We start from the raw sequence: 14008 nt of genomic DNA on the forward strand, positions 1-14008 counted from the left end.
ACAAGCCGCCTCTGAACAAATCTTGCCAAGAAAACCCCATGATAAAGTTGCCATAAGTTGGAAATGACTTGAAAGCACACAACAACAGGCTATAATGCTGGCTCCTAAATGAAGAGTAGGGAGGGCTAGTGAATGGAAAGTGTGGAAGTACTATGATACTGCAAAATAAAGGAAGGGGGGCTTGCTTCTCAGCATGGTTGGGGACAGGGAAGATAGTGGCAAGTTTGTGGGCAGGCCCTAGAGTTAATACAGCTGACCCTTGATGTCCGCTGGGGTTTGGTTCCAGGACCCTTGTGGATACTCAAATCTGGATGCCCAAATCCTTGGGTGCTCAAATCCTATTACATACAGTACAATGGTATAGTAAAATGATATCCTCTATATAAAATGGTGAAACCAAACTTTGCTTTTTGCAATTTTTTAAAGAATATTTTCAGGCTGTGGATAGTTGAATCTGTGGAGAAAATCAGTGGATGCAAAATCTGTGGGTTTAGGTCTGACTGTATTCTCCATTCCCATGTCTTTTAATGGAGAATCACAGATTAAAGGGTAAAATCACTGCCAAGGAAGGTATTGAGATAGCCTTTTTCTTGCATTACTCCTGTGTTCGTCGTTGAGCACAGGCCTTGACTTTGCAAGCTGAGAAGGAACGAAAGGAATTTCTTGGGTACACTCTCCAAGGCTGCCATCTTCTTTTAAAAATGTACTTGCCTTCTTTCCCACCGGGAGCCCAGGAGAGTGTATGGCTGTCTCTCTCCCACCCTTCTCACAACCCTGAGAGGGACAGTGACCAGCCCAATGTTACCCAGGAAGCTTTGTGGGTGAATACTAGGGATTAGGATTTCAGTCTCCCAGGCTCAAGTCCAGCATTGGCAATTGCAGCGCAGGGCCTGTGTGCTGGCTTTCAGAAACGAAGGGAGGATGCTACTTTAATGGTAAGAGTTGAACTTGTTATGATGCTCCTTTTAAGAGCTTGGACACTGAATTGTGAATTGAAATTTTATTTGATGCTAGTCTTTATTTTGTAGGTGAACTTGGTTAGCTACATTGGAAACCATTACAGTTCAGCAGTGTGGTACCAGTATTTAAATAAATTAAAAAATGATTTTGGGCTCCTTCCATTAATTTTGTAGCTCTCTGAGAGCTGGCCCTCTCATTAGACAGACTGAGGAAGCTGCCTGGTGCAGCTGATTTTGGGGCATCGTGGTGGGACAACTCATTGATATTTACTTCCCCATTACTCTTGTGGGAAAGTGCTTATGAGTTTTCCTGCCACAGGAGCCCAAAATAATTCTACAAGCCTTGGGGCCTGTAGGTCATGGCTTGCAAAGAGACCGTGGTGAATGACTTGGGACAGCCCTGGCCCTCTGCAAGGCCACTGGTGTCCTGCAGCGGAGGGTGAGGTTGTGCTCAGTCATATTCATTGGCAAGAGAAGCCTTTTCTCTCTGTTGTGGCTCCTCGCTTTGATTGCCAGCCTGGGCTGTGGAGGCGAAGAAGATCCCGTAGTGCATTTGTGAGGTTTATGGGTGAGTGGGGTGACTTGCAGGCTTTTAGGAGGTAAGCCTGGGATTTGATGCAGGGGTGGCCACTGGGAGGATTCGTAGAGGTACAGGGATTATGTATGGAGCAGTGGAGTCTATAAAAATGCTTGGGGACTTTTTGGTTTGCTTTTAATGGAACAGTTTGGCCGTAGGTTATGTGGATTACGCTACTTAAAGGTCTCTCACTCCGAAGGGCGCCCTGCATCTGTTCTTGCTACTCAAAGCATTCCTGGCTGCCACGGAGGAGGAGGAGGGGAGGCAATGCTTTGCCAAAGGCCAGGAGATGCCCCTCATAAAGCAGAAGATAAAGTGGAGGAGTATTTCCCTAGCAAGGAGGGGAGCTCATCAGGATTTCTTGATTCTCGGGGCTGTCAAGGTTGGGCACAGTTTGGAAAAAAGGGTGAACAGAAAGTCTTTTTTTGCAGCTATGCGCCTTCAAGATGGCTCAGACCTAAGGGGACTGGATCTTAGGATGTTTTTGGCAGGATTTTTCAGAGGATATTTGTCCTAGTCCAGTATTCCCAGAGTCCAAGTCCAGCATTCAAACCACTAGCTAGATTGGCTTTTAAGATTTACTCAGAAGAGATTTGTCATTGCCTTTCCCAGAGGCGAAAGAGTATGGCTTTCCCAAAGAGTCACTCAGGCCTGTTACAGACTGCCAAAATAAAGCTGCTTCGGGTCTCTTTGGAAGTATGCTATTTAAATGATGCATGGGTCCTAAGAGTCCGGAGGTCGCGCCAAAGCCACACTCCATTCCTAAGCACCGGAGTGCAGCTTTGGTGCAGCTTCCGGATTCTTCGGATGCATGCATCATTTAAACAGCATACCTCCAAAGAGACCCGAAGCAGCTTTATTTTGGCAGTCTGTAACAGGCCTCAGTAGGCTTCAATAGGTCTCCAAAAGTCTTACTCCTGCACTCAAATCACTAGAGCACACTGGCTGAATAGCATGACACAACAAGTATGAATGTGAAGAGCCAGCATGGTGTAATGGTTTGAACGTTGGACCACAACTCTGGAGACCAGAGTTCAAATCCTGGCTTGGCTGTTTAAACCCACTGGGTCACCTTTTCCAGATCACACTCTCTCAACCTCAGAGAATACAAAGGCAATCCCCCTTCTGAAGAAACTTGCCAAGAAGACCCCATGATAGGTTCACCTTAGGGTTGCCATAAGTCAGAACCAACTTGAAGGCACCCAACTACAGCAACAACAAGTATGAACACTCTTTTCATTTCAGTGTCGAGGAACATTCATACCAGCAATTCTAGTCATTTCTTTTTGGTGTTAATTGTCACTCTACTGTACTTGCTTTTTAATTGTTCAGAATCTTGTATTTTTGCTTCATTCTCTGAATAGCCAACTGGATTGTTTTGTCCCTTAATTTATCAGAAGGCTCATCTTTTCAGTTGCCAATTTACTTCATTGCTCTCCTGCTCCATTCACCTAGACAAATTTTACCTAACATCTTGCCCTTGAGATTTGCATACCCAACACATTTGGCATAGGTTTCCCTCAGAAAGCTGGCTCAAATTTCGGGCTGCATGAGTGAAGTTACATAAATGAAGCATTTATTCAGTTTAGTTTATTGTCAGCCCAAAGGCAATCTTCCTTAAACTGGTGGCTTCTAACTATGTTGGACTGCAATACCCAGCAAGTTGTAGGAAGCTGTAAAAATCAATATTATAGCTATTTAAAACTATTTTGTGGTTTGGGACAAATATCCCAAATAATAAAAATCCACAGGAAAATTACTAAACAGTAAAAACTATTAAAATCCAGTTTCCTTGAGTATTGAATCTAAAATAACGAGTGTTACTTACTCAGCTAACAAGATTCTGGAATGGAAACAGACCCTTTAGTGCCAAGGAAAAGGTCATTATTGAGCATATTAACCTCTCCAGTAAAATTTATCCTTTGTTTATGATGCAGTGTATCAGAGAGAAAATAATAACACTCCTTTCCTTCATGCTTTGGTCTGTTTCTCACAAACAGCAGATGGAGAGGTGACTCTTGGTTGCGGCCTGAACCTCTTAAAATGCAACTGAGGGCTTCTGTCAAAGATGAGGAACACAATGCATCTCCAGACATTGTTGGACTGCGATTCCATCAGCCATAGGCAGCAGCATACAAAATATTGGGAGTTGCAGTCCAGGAATACTTTGGAGGCTGCACATTTTTATTCTCTGGTGCTGGACTTATGGTCTATAGCTTTGAGTTTGAATCCCTGCTTGGCCATGTAACCCACTGGGTGACCTTGGGCAAGTCACACTCTCTCAGCCTCAGGTGAAGGCAATGGCAAACCTCCTCTGAACAAATCCTGCCAAGAAAACCCTATGATAGGTTCGTCATAGGGTCACCATAAGTTGGAAAGGACTTGAAGGCATACAACAGCAACAAAAGCCAGGCTTACCATTTTGGACTGCAGCTCCCAGAATCCAGAAGCGGGTATGGCCAATTTTCTGCCCTTTGGACCCTCTCAGTTCTCTGCAGAGTGTCAAAAATGCAACTATAGCAACAAGCTAGAAGTTCAGTTTTAAGTTTTGAAAAATGCATGAGTTTTTAAAATGTGAAATAGGGTGCAGCGTATTCAAAAGTGGATTAGTCACTCCTTAAGTAAGGTTTCCTGGAGCAGCAGTTCACCATTTTTTGCTAGGAAATTCTTATTTTGGAGAGGGAGAAGGCTGATCCAGGGAGGTCATGGGCAAAGGGAGGGGTGTGTGGTTTAGGGGCTGTAAAACAACTTTGGGGACTGGCCCACCCCTGCTTTATGGATAATAAATGGAGTCAGAGAGGTTGATTCCCACTGATCTTCAGCTCTGCTCAGGCCTCACGCTGAGTTAAGTTCATGCCTGAGTGACATTTGAATCAGGGAGACTCATGGCTCACTGCTGAGTCCCGTTCTTCATGATATTTTAATTTAGTTTAATGCTCACTTTTGTATCTTTTTAATTGTACTACTTTAAATTGTAAGCTGCTCTGAGTCCAAATTTTTGGGGGAAATAAATATAATAATCCTGATGCTGATGCTGATGATTGTTTGGGTGCATTTTGTTCCCACAAGGATGTTGATGGATAAGTACAGAAACATCTGTGAATGAATGAACGGAGATGTGGAGACTTCAGCCTGTGTGACTTTAAGAGCTCATAGAGGCAAGCATTTTCTCCATCATGGAGAATTGCTTTTAGGATTCCATGAGTTTTGCTACTGGAATAGAATATGTCTGTGGGCAGAAAAGGTCAGCAAAATGAATAGCAAATTCTGCCTGAGTGGGAGATCTTCATTCTTGGCCCTTGGCAGCAATGCAAATACCTTAAAAAAACAAAAACCTTGTTCAGGTCCCCCCCCCCGCTTGAGTGCATTTTGCATAATGCTGGTGATGGTGGTAATGGAGCGACGCCCTGGATCCAAATGCATTTGGGTGTTGGGTGCTGCATTCTGCTGGGCGTTGCAACCCTGAAATCTTATGAATTCTTTTAATTTAATTACAGACTGGTGTTGAAGTCCACATGGAGTAGGTGGCAAGAAAGGGGCGGCTCAGGTGCAGTCATCTGCGTGATCTTAATGCAGTGATGCACTGTCTTTTTGAAAATGGTACTTTGACTTCAGAGACTGGTTGGTCTTCAAGGTGTATGACAACCAAATATTAAAGCAGCATATAAAAACAAAAGGAAAGTGACTAAATTTAGCGAAGCAAGCGAAAGGGCACAATGCCTAGCGGACTGGTAAAATAGAATGTTTATTTGATATGCATGTGTCTGCCTTCAAGTCACCTGGTGACTTATGGCAAGCCCATGAATTTCAGTTTGTTTTTGGTTTTTTTATCCAAAGAAAGCTGAGAGATAGTTTGCCATTGTGTTCCTCTGAAACACAGTCTGCAGCACCTGGTATTTCTTGGCAGTCTCCCATCAAAGTACCAGCCTCACCTGACATTGTGGGATTTCCAAGGTCAGATGGGATCTGGTGCTTCTGAATATTGAAGCCTCTACTACTTCCTCTCCAGGTTTTTGCTTCTGAAGCAAAACCTGGGCCTGAAAGACTATAAAATGGGTGCCAGGTTAATAGGTTTGGGAAGGGCATTATTATTAGGATCACAGAACAGGGGGATTGGAAGGGACCTTTGTAGTCCTCTAAGCCAGCCCCAAGCCAGGGGAGGAATCCACAGCTGAAGCATCATTTAGTGCTGTCCCACCAGCCTATTTTTAAAATCTCTGACAAAGGAGAGTTCAATATATGGCTGGACTGGTTGGCCCTTGTGGTCTCTTCCAGCTCTACAATTATATGATTTTACCTTCTGCAGTAGTTTGTTCAAATATTAAACAGCTCTTACCACTAAGAAGCTCGTCCTAACATTTAATTGAAATTTCCCTTTTTTGTAAGGAGGCAATAATTATTGATTTCCACTTTTGCCCTGCTCTTCCTCATAAATCTATATGGGCCATCTACATAGGAATTACTGAGCTCCTGCTTAAGCCTATGAAGTTAGAAGCACCACTGGCATGGTCCTGGTGCTGGTCTTTGTTCAAACAGCTTGAGATGAGCAAAGGGGCTCCTTTCTGAGCAAAGGGCAAGGAGCAGGAGACTCTGGCTTTGCTGGTCAAAGTCATTTGGCAGGGAGGTTGGTTAGGGCATGCAAGTAAAACAGGCCTGCTCCCAATGATCTTAGCACCCAATACTGCTCTGCTTAGGTCTTGTAGATTTGGGCCCATGAACTCCCTAACTGAGTCTGTCCATCTGGCGTGTGGCCTTCCTCTCTTTCTACTGCCTTCTGCCTTTCCTAACATTATTGTCTTTTCTAGTGATTCATTCCTTCTCATGATGTGCCCAAAGTACAACAGCCTCAGTTTCATCATCTTGGCTTCCAGAGAGATTTCCAGCTTGATCTCCTCAAGGACCCATTTGTTTGATGCTTTGGCTATCCATGGTATCTCCAGCCCCACATCTCAAATGAATAGATTTTCTTTTTACCTGCTTTCTTCACTGTACAGCTCTCACGTCCATACATAGTGATGGGGAACACAATGGACTGCATGATTCTAACTTTAATACTCAGTTGCATATCTTTACTTTTTAGGGTCTTCTCTAGTTCTTTCATGGCTGCCCTTCCTATTCCTAGTTAAGTCAGAGGTGGGCAACTGTGGGAAGCTATAGTGCTGCATTAGCCCCTGAGGAAAACTTTGAGGTCTGCACCCCCCAATCATATCCCCTGACAAGAAAACAAACATTTTTGGCACCAAGCACCCTCTAGGGGACATTTCTGTCATGTTTTGGGGATCATTTTAGGTCCATGAGGGCCTCTTTTAGTAATAGGAATTGACTGGAATCCACTTTCTCTTTGCATTTTAGAAGAAGGGTTGCCCTCCACCTAAAATGATCTTCCCCCAGAAATTTGGGGAAAAGGCCTTCCGTGGCCCCAGGCTGCATTTATCTTTAACAATTTATTCAATTTGTTTTATTCCTAAATATAATACCATCATCATCGTTGTTGTTGTTGTTGTTGTTATTCCCAGGGAGCCACAAAATGACTCTGCTGGCCACATGCAGCTCATGGTCGACACTTGGCTGACCTCTGGACTAGATAAATACTTCAGGTACTGGCCAGTCCAGGATTGAAATGCTAAGTTCAGATTTTTAAGCGTCAGCATCAAATTCTTAAAAGGCTGGATGACTTTCTCGTGATTTTCTCATGAGTTGCCCTTTCATGGAGGGTTGTTCTCCCTCAATTTACTCTTAATTTGCAAACAGATTATTATTATTATTATTATTATTATTATTATTTACTTACTTACTTACATCCTGCCTTCCTCCTGATATAGGAGGGTTGTTTGCCTGTGAACTCATCATGGAGGATTGTTTGTGAAGCTTGCTTATGGTCATCTTGAACATGGATCTAATATAATTCTTGGACTCCTGTTTTGGAAATAAAATAAAATTATGTCAGCAGTGTGATGAAGCAGCTAAAAAAGCCAATGTGATTCTAGGCTGTATCAATAGAAGTATAATGTCTAGATCAAAGAAAGCAATAGTGCTACTCTATTCTGCTTTGGTCAGGCCTCACCTATAATAATACTGTGTCCCGTTCTGGGCAACACAATTCAAGAAGGATGCTGAGAAGCTGGAGCCTGTCCAAAGGACGGTGATCAAAATGTTGAAGGACCTAGAAACCATGAAGCCCAATGAGGAGTGACTGAGGGAGCAGGGTATGTTTAGCCTGGAGAAGAGAAGATTAAGAGGTGATATGATAGCCCTGTTTAAATATTTGAAGGGATGTCATATTGAGGAGGGAGCAAGCTTGTTTTCTGCTGCTTCAGAGAACAGGACCCAGAACATTGGATGCAAGCTCCTTCTTTGGAGGTTGTTTTTAAACAGAGGCTGGGTGTCCATCTACCACAGGAAGGGTTTTGATGGTGTGTTCCTGCATGGCAGAAGGGGGTTGGACTGGATGGCCCTTGGGGTTTCTTCCAACACAATGATACTCTCTGCTTGTTTTCTGCTGCTCCAGAGAATAGGACATGGAGCAATTGATGTGAGTTTTGCCCTCTTTTAGGACATAGCTACTGCTGGCTTTCCAAGGCTTAGCAGTGGCTTTCGGATTGTCTTTGTTTACTACACGTGTGAACAAAGTGGTACTATGCTGCTTGAATGCACAGGCCTGGCTAAGCAGTCAGCTGGGGCTGACTCACGTGGCCAAGATGGCAACTGCTGCCTTCATGTGGGGAATGCTGTAGCTGGATCCTGCTGAGTTGGGCGTTTCTCGCCAGAGGGGTTGTTCCCATCTCTGGAGCTTTCCCGTTTCAGATTGAGTTCTCTGCAGCTGCCTGATTTTGATCTTTGCGAGGAATTCTTTTTGGAAGAGTGTTTTAATGGTATTCTTGGCCCACTTTTCCCTTTCTGAGGAGCGGTTGTTCTAATACGATGCGTTCTTTGACTAGAATGGGACCTTAGTGGGTGGAAGAGCAGACTTGGTTTTCTGTGTACGATTAGGTCATGTTTCCAAGACAGTTTTTGTATTGTCTAGGAGAGATAAACCACTGTTTGTGCGGCGGAATGGATTGGCTGTGCCTCATGCTGCAACAAAACTCTTCTAGCTAAATTTAGGTTGTTTCTGTGCTTGAAGCTGCTCCAAGATGGAGGACTGACCATTGGATTAATTTAAAGATTTTTAAAGGAGTTCTTTATTGTTTGAATGATAGCTTTATTATGTAGAATAATCTTTGCATTGATATTCTTGTACTTAAGATTTTGTGTTGCTTGCTCCAGCTATATAGGATAGAGAAGTTTTTAAAAAAATCTAAGGGATAATATATAGGAGGAAAGGCTATCCTTTTCATGTTGAGATGTAATTTCTTGAACTTTGTGTCCAAAAATGCAATGCCAGGAGAGAGAGAGAGAGAGAGAGAGAGAGAGAGAGAGAGAGAGTGATGTTTTATTGCCCATATAGCTTTTGAAGTTGCTTATTTTTCATTGCGTTTCCTTGTTGCTTATGACAAAATGTTTTGCAATGTGCTCTGCATCTTGTTTTTCCTTCTTGCCTATAAATGACAGACAGGGATGTGTTGGAAGACAGGCGGAGGAGTGTCCTTGTGTTGGATGCTGAACTTCTGGGATTCGTGTGCAAGACTGATTCACAAACCGCCTTAAACAGTTCTGTTTCTTGCAACAACTCTTTCATATTAAAACATCTTACAAATGGAGAGGTTTCAAAAGCCAGTGTGGCATAGTGGGGTGTTGGACTATGACTCTGGAGATCAGGATTCAAATCCCAGCTTGGCCATGAATCCCACTGGGTAACCTTGGGCAAGTCACACACTCTCAGCCTCAGGAGAAAGCAAAGCAAACCTCCTCTGAACAAATCTTGCCAAGAAAACTCCATGATAAGTTCACCTCAGGGTCGCTGTAAGTCGGAAATGACTTGAAGGCAAGCAACAACATATTTTCAGAAGGATAAGTAAGGGATCCTAATTACTGTTTTTGCCAAGACATCCAAGCTTTTCATGGAGATGCTTTTGTCACACATTGTCTATTTTCATGTCCAGCTGCAGAAGGGTTTTGTCAAGGGAGGAGAGATTCTGGATCTGTTTTTAAGGTAAGGCTGGTGGCTCAGGGCTGGCAGGCCATGATCAATTCTGAGTAAGTCTTGCCAAGAAAACTCCATAATAGGTTTGCCTCAGGGTTGCCATAAGTCAGAAATGACTTGAAGGCACACAACACACACACACGCACGCACACACGCGTATGTATATTTTTACAAAACACAAAATACAGTGAATAATCTTAGAGTTGGAAGGGGCTAGTAGAGCAGTAAACTGCCATGAAACAATACAAAATAATGAATAAAATATTGTAAAATTGTTTAAGACATAAAATTAATACGGGGCAAATATACAAGACCCTATTAAGTGGATGCAAAGATGGCTATAAACTTGGACACCTTTGATTGTTTTTGAGGGGATCAACCACACAGAAGTCTTGGTGGTCCTGATCATATTGCAGGAGGTGGTACAGCCCTCCATAACCTGGTCTTGGGGGGGGGGGGCTCAAGCTCCCCTGCCCCAGTTCTGAGTTCTATGATTAAGAGAGGTAAATTGCTAAAGGAAAAGGATCATAGGCACCTAGAGTTGGAAGAGACCCCAGGGGCCATACAGTCCAACCCCCTTCTGCCATGCAGGAACTCACAATCAAAGCATCCCCATTGGCAGATGGCCATCCAGCCTCTGTTTAAAGACAGGAAGGTCAGTGTGTGGAGACAGTGTACCTCTTGAGCAGCAGATGATGGTGACAGAGAAACAGGGTGTTGCCTTTTGTAAACCCCCGCCTCCCCCCAAAATCTAGCTCTCCCTTGTTGGAAACAGCATGCAGGACTAGGTAGAGTTTGGTCTCACCTAGCAGGGCTGGTTTTACACTACTGTACTAAGAAAAGCTGAACAGAGAAGCAAGCTTAAAGAGATCTGGAGTGATGAGTTGGCTTGTTTAAAGGCTCACTTCTTTTTTGTTTTTTGAGAAAGCCCAGTTTGTACAGCAGATTGCCTCTCTGAATGGCTTTTAGTTCCAGCTTGTCAGGGACAAATGGCTGGATTTCCACTCATCCCCTTGTGTAAAGGGGGCAGGTTTGTTGCTCTTTGGAAGCAGGCGCAGCAGCAGGGTCATGTGTCAGGCCTGGGGGATTACATGCCGTGTCCCAGGGTGACCCTCTTAATAGCTTCCATTGGTGTAATTGATGAATGACAGGATTTGCCAGATTTGATATCTGCCCTAAGAGCATTCGTAAATGCTGGCTTACTTGCTTTCCCCTCCAACTTAATTTAAAACTCGGGAATTTGCTGCTTGAAGATGAACCTACAATAGCTTTACTGTGACCTCCAAGCAAAGGTTCACTTAGTAAGCTCTTCTCCACCATTTGTGTGGATTCCTCTTCTCATAGATAGGGGCTGTGGGGCTGGCATATGCGCCCAATGAAGTCTCTGGGTGGCTTTGAAAGTAAAACGCCAACAAATGAGCCCATTCACGTGTGCATTGCCCTGTTGAATTGTGCCATGTCAACAGAACGCTTGGCATTGGTGTCTCAATTAAAACTGACCCACGGTCTGGCATTATGTCATTGCTCCACAGATTTCCAGTCTTCCTCTATTTAGAAAGAATGTGTAGGGTTGTTGTTGTTTTTTTGCGCCAGCAATGTGGAATGTCGTTGGTTAACCTTCTTTTGTAAGCTTTTACAATGACAGCTTGTGCACAGCTGAAGCCTAAATCCTGAAGCAAAGAGGGAGTTCCTCTGAGATGATAAGAGAACGGAAGCCCAGTTTAACCCTATGGAGGGATGGATAAGCTTGCTGGTTTTCAGCTTGGAAAGTCCAAGCTCACCTTCCTGCCCATCCATCTTGCTTGAGCTGCTGCTGCTGCTGCTGCTCTGTGTTGGGGTGCAAGCTGCCACATCTCCATCAGGCCTGATTTACAGGGTTATTCGGAGGATTTCTATCCAGTGGTTCCCAAACTTTGTTCCTCCAGTGTTTTGGACTTCAGCTCCCAGAAGCCTGAGCCAGCTTGGCCTGAAGTTAAGAATTCTAGGGGCTGAAGTCCAAAACATCTAGAACAGAAGTCCCCAAACTGTGCTCTTTAAGAGATTGTGGACTTCAGCTCCCAGAATCCCAGACTATTGGCCAACGTGGCCAAGGCTTCTGGGAAATGAAATCCAAAATCTCTTAAAAGGCACAGTTTGGGGACCAGTGATCTATAAGGTCAAGGTTTGGGAAACACTGTTCTATCCTTTGTCAAGCACCTCCTCCTACAGTGAAAAAGAACCACAGAAATCATTTTTTGTGACTTCTTTGGTTCTTACCTGTTCCCTTTTGTTCTGAAGCCCTGCATTCATAATGAACCTAACCAGATTTAAAATACTGACCTAATTTTGGTGGCTCTGTGGAAGGATTGTTGATTGATATATGAGTAAAAAGCTCACAGATGTATTAAATGCTCATTAAAATCTACTTAGAGCCACACCCGCTAGCAGATTAATTACCCCCTCCCATATCAGCCTAAATGTAAAATAAAATGCTAACCAAGCATGTGTTTACAGAAGTGCTGGAGAAAGATCCTACATGCAGATGTGTAAACATGTGAGGCCGCCTTCTGTTGTGTCCAGTGAGTCATTGGTCCATCTGCCCCATTTGTTTGCAGTGGTGGTGGACGCCTTAGACAGATGTGTCTTTGTCCAGATTTGCTGGCCTGAGTGCTCTTAAACTGGCAATTCTACAGACTGAACATGGGGGTGGTCTGTGAGTTTTACTCAGACGGCCCTACCCCAAAAGTATAGTCCCTTGGGAAGGGATTGCAGGAGGATTTGCATTAGAGACCATAGCTATACAGGACGGTAAGACCTTCCCTTGTGCTGCTCTTTGGATCTGGTAATTTTTAAAGAAGCCTGGCCTGCAAGTAGGCTTTGAATTCAGCAACCACAATTCTGGGTGAGCGCCTCCTTTGGGTCCGCTAGGGACCTTGCCGAAGTACTCAAGCACACATTTCTCTATTAGTCTTGAGAGAGGATACTGGAGCACATTGGTGCAATGTGTTTCTTCACCCTGCACAACTCACACACCTGTTTTCTTCCAACAGGCTTTTCGTGGTGTGGCTGCAGATTGCGTTGCTGGGATGTGAGTAATTTTTCTCTTCTTTGTGCTTGCTTTCAAAAATGTGATATAGATAGGCTGCCATCTCGTGTTTGTTAGTTGTTGAGGCAGTACAGAGTATTTTAAAATGAAGCAGATAGGAGATCCTTGGGCTTAGTCTTGGGGAAGCTGCAGAGGACACAGAGGGGAGGAGCAGTTTTCTCCTAAACGTCTGCCTTACTTCACAAAGGCTTAATGAATTGGCACCACAAATCTTACGCTGGAGGCTGCCAGAAGAGGAACTGCAAGCACTGACTGGATGCCATCCTGGTAGCCCTTCCCTGGCAGGAAATTGGGCATTCCTATTTGACACACTAGATGCCCACAGTCTGTCTCTGTCGACAAGGGGATTATGCTCGAACTTGCTGTATGTGGGCACACTGTCCAACAGTTGTCCATTGCTGGAATTCTTACATCACCCTCTGCATTTGATATTGGCTCTTGCTGGGGAAGAGGCAGCTGACTTAGGTTAAAAAAAAGGTCTGGTTTTGAATGACAAACTGCTGTGTGTTGACTTTCCTAGTGTCACTTGTTCTCAGACATTTCTTCTCACTCATTCCTCTGGATATGGTTATATTAAGTCACGTGAACAGTCTACAGGAAATCCCAGAGGTGAGAAGCAGGTTACTGTGCACAACATGGCTGTGCCTCTGCCAGCAACTTGGAAGTGGTGAATGAGAAGGGGCTCTGAGGATTTGTTTGCTGGAAGATAGTGCTCCCTTGCCTTCCCCAAGGCCTCCTTGAATTTTGGAGGAGGAGGAGGAGGAGACTGACTTGTTTTCATTAGACCCACTTGGAAGAAGAAGCAAATGACTGGCACTTGATGAAATGAGACCCAGTCCTTTCCTTAATTTCAGGACTCATTGAAAATGAGATTCTTTTTTTCCTGACTGGGCAAGAAGGCATGGCCCAGAAGAGCCCCAGATTGTCTGCAAATAGAATATTTATTTAAAATGTCAAGGATGAAACATGTTACGTTAGATGTATTCACTGTTTTTACTAGTAAATCAGGGGGTGGGCAAAGTGGCACACAGGCCGCATGCGGAACCCTCTCTAGAAGACCTCTCTGCCAAAAGAAAAGGAAAACATTACATTTAAAAAGAAAAAAAATTAAATGGCGGGGCCTGATTTTTGGGCACTTTTTTGTCCCCAGACAGGCCAGAACTGTCTAAAAAGACATCAGTTCCCCACTCCCACCCCTGCAAAGCCCCCCAAGCCTCCCCAAAACACCAAGAAAATAGGCTGAAAATCAGCCCAAATGGCAGCTGGAAATCACATCATTTGGGGAGTGCTGAAATTTGCTGGTG

General features: G+C 44.0%; 1 protein-coding gene across 21 annotated transcripts in view; it reads left to right on the forward strand.

Moving 5' to 3' along the window:
- Positions 1-14008, forward strand: part of MAP4 (microtubule associated protein 4) — a 251831-nt gene that overhangs the window by 14297 nt on the left and 223526 nt on the right. For 18 of the 21 annotated variants that reach the window (XM_089533868.1, XM_089533866.1, XM_089533874.1 and 15 more), the window contains exon 2: positions 12649-12686. The exons of 2 other annotated variants lie outside the window; for them this stretch is intronic. The gene's annotated coding sequence lies outside the window, so the exon portion shown is untranslated. Of the gene's footprint in view, positions 1-9288; positions 9629-12648; positions 12687-14008 lie in introns of those variants that run through there. One more of the 21 variants, XM_089533870.1, reaches the window with a different exon arrangement.

The sequence above is a fragment of the Sceloporus occidentalis genome, unplaced genomic scaffold (assembly GCF_023333645.1).
Source record: "Sceloporus occidentalis isolate IW3139 unplaced genomic scaffold, rSceOcc1.0.p SCAF_7, whole genome shotgun sequence".
Taxonomy (NCBI): Eukaryota; Metazoa; Chordata; class Lepidosauria; order Squamata; family Phrynosomatidae; genus Sceloporus; species Sceloporus occidentalis.